This window comes from Lactuca sativa, chromosome 9, assembly GCF_002870075.4.
Source record: "Lactuca sativa cultivar Salinas chromosome 9, Lsat_Salinas_v11, whole genome shotgun sequence".
Taxonomy (NCBI): domain Eukaryota; kingdom Viridiplantae; phylum Streptophyta; class Magnoliopsida; order Asterales; family Asteraceae; genus Lactuca; species Lactuca sativa.
This window is the reverse complement of record NC_056631.2, coordinates 107,632,195-107,641,135: the sequence shown is the minus strand read 5'-3', so window position 1 is coordinate 107,641,135 and position 8,941 is coordinate 107,632,195.

Genomic DNA, 8,941 nt, shown 5'->3' with positions numbered 1-8,941 from the left:
CAATTTTCAGGACTATGAAAAGGGATGTCGTAATCATAGTCTCAATTGCTTAGGCATTTGCCATTTCTCACAAGTCCATGTTAGTGTGCCGGTTAACCACACGCGCTCCACTAACGACTTTTGAAAATGCAAATAACACAATTGATATCTACGTAAAATCTACTTAGTGAAAGCGTTTCCTCACCATCATTTTCATGAATCGGAGAGAAACCTTATGACACTTAGATTTTATAGTATATGAGTTCCTATCCATGTGAATTTGTCAAAACCATAATCACAAGATAAGGTTAGTGACAAATTCAGCCTTACATGGATTAAACTTGTTCAATTTTAGTTTCTTGTCACCTTGGTAGCACAAGGCCCACCAATGCTTCCAAGTTGAACTCTGATAACTCATATGCAAATTCAACTTATTTGAAGTAGGTACAGAAATAAGAATTATGTCAACACGATAGGTTGCAAACATTAAGTCGTGTGCTAGTGATAAATTACAGGTTTTACTCTTGATTAAATCTTGAAACTCTTTCAGGATCGTTAAGGCTCCCACTGTCCCCTTAACATATAAGTTTCCCCAGTCAAGAACCATTCCTTGACAAAACAAATATTCAAGGGATAGTGCGGATTCTTATCAAGACTAACACTTCACACAATTGGTCTTAGTTGGTCTTTGTCTTATCCAAGACATCACAACTTACCAATCTCAAATGTACAAGAGTAGAAAACATTTTACTCTTACATTTGATAAGTGTTTTAAACCTTACTTTATGTCACCCAATGTTACAATCTTGGAGTATGACTCTAAGAATTGTTTTGGAACGAAGTGTGACTCATCTTCTTGATTTTAACCAATCCAACAATTCATGACCTCTCTTCTTAGCCATAACAATGCACTAAGACTTCCTTAGAGTATGAATTTGTGACATGGTTTCATAATCATTAAGATGATCATGAAATACGATACTAAAATACTCTCCCATCCTTTCAGATTTGAGAAACTCTTATCTTTTTGCCTAATTTGATTCTTCTCATTTGTTTTGTCATACATTGTAACCTTTCCAATGTTACATAATTATACTTAACCTCATAAGTATAATCATATTTACTAATCTTTAGTAAATCATGACAAATCAATCTTTGTGGTGGACCTTGACCAACGCACACCTAGTGTACCTAATTCCTTAGTCCTTCAATTGACTCACATATAAAAGTGATCAAAGAATTAGTCTTAATTTTCAAAGATGAAAATTCTCATTCATCATACAATACAACTTGTATGATTCCAGGTTTCTGTCCAATTGAAACTCGGGTGATGAAAAACTTTCTTCATTCGGTAAATTCAGACACTACCACAAATGAAAGAATCAAATCCACTTTCCAATATTGCTATTACTGGAAACATATAAGCAACAATTTTCCACAGATGCCATTGTAAGGATATTTTCAAAATAAATAAAATTAAAACCCTTTTTTTCTTTTATTTTAAAACTTTGCGGAAAAACTTATCCTTACAATCCACATGAAAACCTTGTTGTTATCTATTCATAAGCAATATATTATAACTCTTAAGCAACAGCTCAAAATTCTGATTACCGAACCATGCGATCGAAACCCACCTTCGCAATCAGAATCAACATATACTTACTTTAAGCTTCCTATTTGATTCTTAAAACATCAGCATGTGACCCATTCACATTATGTAATAAGAATCTTCAAATAGGAACTTAATAGAGTTAGACAGTGGACTTTACCCAAAGTAGAGTCAAACTTTTTGACTTGATCAATCTTATGATCTTTCAGGTAAATAGGGCAGCTTCACAACCAATGCTCCTTCCTTTGGCAACAAAACACATGGACCCTTTGGTAATGGCACATGAGACTATCTCAGACTTAGCCTTTCTCTTTACCATTTGGTCAACCGAGTTGACTATGGCCGATCCCTTTCCATTGGGAAGAGAAATCCTTTTCTAGATATCCAATGCTACCATTGTCAATGTCCATTTAAGACTTGGGAAGTTGTTCTTTTAATCAAATTTGCTTTACTGGTGTTCCAAATCATTGTTGATTCCACAACACCAAGCAAATAGATAACATCATTAAGGGTCATGTCATAGTCTGTCTCATAGTAGTCCCAAAGAGACTCACTATGTTACTAAGAAAGTGATTGAACATCCAACCTTCACGAGACTTTGACACCCAACTCTCCCGGCTTGTCAATATGTGACTTTATCTCCAAGATGTGAGCACACATAGACTATGCTTGCCAATAGGGATTGAGTGACTTTAAACTTTTCAAGAACTTGTGGGTGAGGGAGAATAATTGGAGGAGGTGGAGGAAGTGAAGCATGATGTTAAGGGACACCATCTTCAAAAGATTTGGGAAGATCATAGTTGTCTGAACCAGACATCTATAATGGGAGAAAATCAAGTTAGTTGATTCAAAATCCTTAATATAACACCCAATATGAAATATTAATGCTAGGACCCAACACAATATTTTATAATTTGGAAGAGGGATGCCGTAATCCAAGCTATAAAATATTTGAAGGTAGGCGAATGACGATTCACCAATTTCCACCATGAAAAACGAAATAATTTATTAGGTTTTAATTGGATTTGAAATTCCTAGATCTTTTGAGATTCATTGAACTTTTCAATGGCATGTTTCAATCTCGAGTGTGCCCTCTCAAATTTTGTGACTGGGATGCCGAGGATCACAAAACAAGGTGTGAATAACCATACCAATTCACTTGGTACCCTTAATATTATCACCCAATCAATGTGCCGGTTAACCACACACGCTCCATTGATCTATGACAAACATTAAGTCACCCTTCGTGATCCTTACTAGTCCAAGTTAGTGTGTCGGTTAACCACACACGCTCCACCAACGACTTGGTAAGGTACAAAGTGTGAATTCCATGGGCTAGCACCAAATTCACATTTTTCCTAAAGTAACTAAGATTGGGAATTAAATAAAAAATATTTTGTTACTTTATAATAATCATTATACTTTTAATGAGAATTTAAAGTCATTGTCCTACCCGTTCGGCTAACGACCCTCCACCGATCAAGCAAGCGGTGGGTGAGAGTGGACACCCATTAAGTCGCCATTTTATAGGCAACAACCTTATACCCACCTTATAGACCGGCTTCGAGAATGAGGCCTATTAACGGTAAAACGACTTGTTCTTATACATATATATATATATAATTAACCATTAATGTTATAAATAGTATAAGGGTTGAATTTTAACTTTTAAAATTCTAAGTGTTGGAATTAAAGTTTATTAAAGTGTCTGAAACTTTTCCAAATTCCAAAACTTGAGGGCAAGTTTTGAAACTATTCAAAACTAATTAATTCCATGATTTATGTGTTTAAAGTAGTTTTAATCCAAAAACTCTTCAAGTTCCATAACTTGAGGACAAGTTATGGAAGACTTTAAACTAATAAAAGAATTACTTTTCTTTATTTTATAACTTATGGAATTAATTAAGGTTACACTTTATTTATATATTTATTAATGAAGTGACTCTTGAACCTCCATAACTTAAGGACAAGACTCTTCATCTTTTGTAACCATCCAAAACTTTTCATTTCATAACTTATGAATTAAAGGTTCATAAAAATGAAGACTCTTCATTTTCATGTAACTTATGTGTTTTAAGTGTGTGTTAAAGAAAAGTGACCTTTGGATATCCATAACTTGAGGACAAATTATGGACTCCATTAAAACACATAAATGATCAAGAATTAATTCTAAACAATTCAGCAAATAATTCCTATCATCTTCTAAATTCATAAGAACATGAACATGATCATCAAAATTTCAAGAATTATATGAACACATAAAATTCTTGGAATTTTGATTATAACTTTGAAATTTGTCCACCATCATCATTACCACATCAAAAACAGGTTTTATGAGTCCAAAACAGTTTAAGGTAATGATTCTAGACCAATTCCAGCACCAAAACTCGAAGATATGCTGTCTGGGGGTCCAACTCGTCGAGTGCATGAACCAACTCGCCGAGTTGGATGAGTTTTGCCTTGGACTCGTCGAGTCCCTTCATGGACTCGGCGAGTCTGCTGTGCAGACAGCATAAAATCTTCGATTTTCAGCAATTTGCATCAAGTATTCAAACAAGCAAGCCTAGGCTCTGATACCACTGTTGGGTTTTGAGCAATCTAACACTTCCAAAGTGTGCATGCAACCCTAATAAACCTTGGATCTATGTTTGTCTAAATACATGCAAAATAATAATTTTCCAAGGTTTATAACCTATCTAACATGGCATGGGGAACATTTCAACATAAAAGAGTTAGAAGAGATTACATACCTTTTTGATGAGTTTGGTTCTTGAGGAGTTTGAGGGCCAAGCACCAATAGTGTGAATGCCTCAAATGGAATCACAAAACACCACAAACTCTTGGAAAACTTTGAGAGAGAATACACACTTGTATTTTCGGCCACACACAAGCTCACACACACTAGTTCACTAGTTGCCATTTCATGCTCCATAAGCATGTTTATATAGTGTGCATGGTTAGGGTGAAACCCTAATAACCCATGACCTTTCCTTTTCCAAGGATCCATGGGTTAAAAGCTCCATGGATCATCCATGGACTTCCATCCAAGCCTAGCCCATTAACAAATGAGTGTTAGCCCACACCATATAAAACCAATAGCCCATAATCTAATTAGTCTTCCTTTTAATCTCTAAATTAATTCATAATTAATTTAAGACTAATACTAATTAAATAACATAACTTCATATTAATATATTATAACTTATAATATATTAATAAACATATGTGTATAACTCTCATAAAATTATCCATAAATAGTTCGGGTGAGATGTAACCCAAATGGACCATGCCGGTCCGGTCAAGTATATACCAAATTGTAGATGTATGTTGTAAAAGTCGAATAGTGTGTATTGTAATGATTCGCATTTGTATGTTATTTTACTAAGTCAATTTTGTATGCGAAGTGTAGCATGCGAAGTGTCAATGTATAGACTTAGTATATTTTTTGTATGCTCGCTATAAATAGGGACTTAGGCTTGAAGTAGATATACGATATCGAAACACAATATTTCTCTTCAGCTTACTTTGTAATCAGTCTTAATAAAAACGAGATCTGATTAATATTTACTCCGTGTGTTCATCATCTTTCATCATTCAAATCTATTGTTTCTTTTCTTAATTCTCGATAATAATTCACATCAATTGGTATCAGAGCAGGATTCAAACTGCTTAGATCTGATTTTCGTATAAAAATCATTTGCTTTTTGAGTTACAAAATTTACTCAAAATTTTCTACGCAATTTTGGTTTTGAAAATCACTTTTGATCTTCAGATTTGAATCGATTATGTATTTGAATTGTTAAGTCGAGTAATCGATTAGTGATTTTTGACTAATTCGTTTGATCGAATTCTGAAAATCGGCTAAATTCTCAAGTCTTCAGATATTTTTCTGAGTTCATCAATGGCGAACTTCAACATGAATACAATGACTTCTTTCTCTCATTTGCTTGGTTCTTCAACCAAAATTCCGATGTTGATTCCAGAATACTATGATCAGTGGGCTGATAGAATGGAAGATTACTTAAATGGAATTGATGAAGAACTTTGGAATTGTATCGATGGAACAGTACAAGCTCCTGCTAATGTTCAACAAATTGGATCATCCACTGGATCTCCTGATGTTGAAGATCAAAGAAAACGACTGAAGGATAATGAAAAGAGGTGCATGAGGGAACTAAGAGGTGCTCTACCTCCTGTGGTTTACAATTACATTCGTAGTTGTAAAACAGCCAATGACATCTGGAATACTCTAAAAGAAAAGTATCAAGGTAGCGAAAAGACGAAGATCAATTCTGTGAAGCAATGTCTGATTGAACTGAAGGAATTCAGAAAAAAGGATGCAGAAACTCTCGAAAGTTACTATGATCGTCTGAATGAGCTTATGTTTCACTGCAATAGGTATGGTATCACTAGATCTATCATGGAATTCAATTTAACTTTCATTATGGGTCTTCGCAAGGAATGGCGAAGTGTGAGCATGATGATTAAGAATCAACAAAGTTTTGATACAACTAAATTGAATGATCTCTACAATCAACTGAAAACACATGAATATGAGGTCTCAGAAATGTATGAAGAATCAAAACTAGCTATTGGTGGTCCTTTGGCTCTAGTTTCAAAGGTATCAGAAACTGATGAAAAAGATGGTTCAGATGATGAAGGATTTTTGATGAACTCCGATGATGAAGCTGTAGCATTCTATTCAAACAACAAAGTTAAAAAGTTTTTCAAAAAGCCTTTTAATCCAAAAGGAAAGATTAATGATGCGAAAAATGTTGTCACAAGGACTGGAGGGGATGAGAGGAAGAAAATGGAGAAAATTGATGAAAAACAGAAAAATGCGAATAAAGAGAAAAAGTTGAAAGGTGATTCAGGAATTTATTGTCATTATTGCAATGGTGCGAATCATTTCGCAACTGACTGCATGTTGCGAAAGAAAAAAGAGAAGAAAGAAAAAGTTAAAGATGAAGCATACTACTCCGAGAAGATTGAAGAATTACGTGCTAAGACCAAAGGAGTGTCATTGGTTGCTAAGGGAGAAACTGCTGAAGAAGAGAGTGGAACTTATCAGATCTGGTCTTCAGGATCTGATGATGAAGAAATGAGGCATCCCACACATGTAGCAATGTTCGCAAGTTTTGAGGATTGCGAAGAGAACATTTCAGGGAGATGTTTTGTGTCTAAATCCACTGACAAGTCACCCATGACAACCAAGGTACGTGCAATTCTTGAATCTTTTAATATTCCTTTATATGCTTATGATGCTAAAATTGTTTCATTTGATGATACTGTGGCTTATTTTGATTTTGTTATTGTGTCTGCTAGTAATGAAGCTAAGAAATTAAATGTGCAACTTAGTGAGACACGAAGAGATGTAGAAATAAAGAAGAGCAGAGTTGAAAAATTGGAAATGCAAGTCAAAAATATAGATTGTGATACGAATAATCTTACTAACGATGTTAGGTTATTACTAGCACAAAGAAACATATATTGTAATTCTGCAAAACCTTTGTATGCAAAATTAACAGCTTTACATCATTCTTCTGATATTAGCAAAGAACAACATAGGAAACTTTTACCTTTTCTTGAGTATGAACGTGAAAAAGTTGATGTTGTTTCTTATGATTGCGAAAGCACAATTGCTCAATTTGACAAAATACCTGATGATAGATATTCATATGGTATCGTCAAAATTGATGAATTTCTGAATGCTGATGAGTTGGTTAACATTGTCAATGAAAGTTTGACAAAGAGAGAACAAGTGAAAATCATAAAGAAAACTGAAAATTCAACTCTTGCCTCACAGTTGAATTATGCTGATATTGATGAAAATTCTGATAATGTAAGTGAAATCAGTGAAATAGAAGAGGAAGAAGAGGTTGATTGTTCTCAATTGTCAATCATTAATATTACATCTAAGATCAAAGGTAAAGAAATAATAGTTGATTCAATAGTAGAGGATGAAATTGATAAACCTTCAACTTCGCAACATTGTATGTTTGATAATGTGGAAGTTGAAAGCTGGAAATCTGATGACACAGATGTAAATAAAGAAGAAAAGAAAGTTTCAACTGAAACACCTCAAAGGGTTGTAGTTGATTAAGTGTTTGAAAATAAAAAAGAATTTGATAAAATTTTAAATGATAAAGGCGCACATTATTTGGAAACCAACACTGTGGTATATCCAAATTTTGTATGTACTGATAAAACCATTTTTCCAAATCAAGTTTTTGTCACTACTGGAAATGCTGAGAAAGTTCTTCCTGAGTTTAATAAAATGATTGAAAAAGATAATCAAAAGTCCACGATTGAAGGTTTTTTCGCAAATCAAAACACAGAAGAAAACAATTTAACCACAAATCCTTATGTGTTTCAAAAACAAAAATCAGCACAAAAATGGGTGGTTAAAGGTGAAAAATCAAACAAAATTTTTGAAAAAGATGAAAAACCAAAGGTTGAAGTGAAACTAAATTCTCATGAATTCAAATTGATGGTTGGAAACTATTCAACAGAAAATAATGTTTCAAAAAGAAAAGCAAGAAAAGCAATTTTCTGGCAAGTTGTGCCTAATGAAAAATCAAGAGATGAAAAAGAACAAATGTCAAAAACATCATCAATTGATAAAAACACAAAAACATATTCAAGTTTTCATAAACAAATGAACTCTGTTGACAAGGTCCCATATGTTCGCAAATATGACAACAATCGAAAATTTGAGAATTCGCAAAAATTTGCAAATAATCAAAAGTTTCAAAATGTTGGCAAATTCACGAATACTTCATCAAGTTTGAAGAACTCAACTCAAGTCAAAATGAAATTTTCACCAAAACAACCAAATTTTCCAAATCCTTCAATATCAAAACCAACCAAAGTTTCATATACAAAAGGAAAATCTGATGTTAGTACGATCAATCATTGGTTTGAAGGGAAAGGAAAGAAATATCAAAGTGGAAAATTTTCAGAAGAACAAATCAAAAGTGCATTTGATAAGTTCACAAATAATTCTTCAATTGAAAGTGCATCATCTCATAATTCGCAAGTTCCAGTTCAAAAATGGAAACCAGTTATCAAAAATGCGAATGTTGTGAAGGATAAGATTACAATTAATGGAAATCCAAAATTATTGAATGATTATATTTCAAAATCTAGAACTGATGATGTTGATATAATTGATTCTGTTACAAACAAAGTGAAAACATGGTTTTTAAATTCCAAAAATTTGTTTCATTCTACTAATGATGGACCCAAAAAGTCTTGGGTTCTTAAATTTTTTCAATAAATGCAGGTGATATGTGACGAGCAATATGATATGAAATTGTACATTGATAGTGGTTGCTCTCGTCACATGACTGG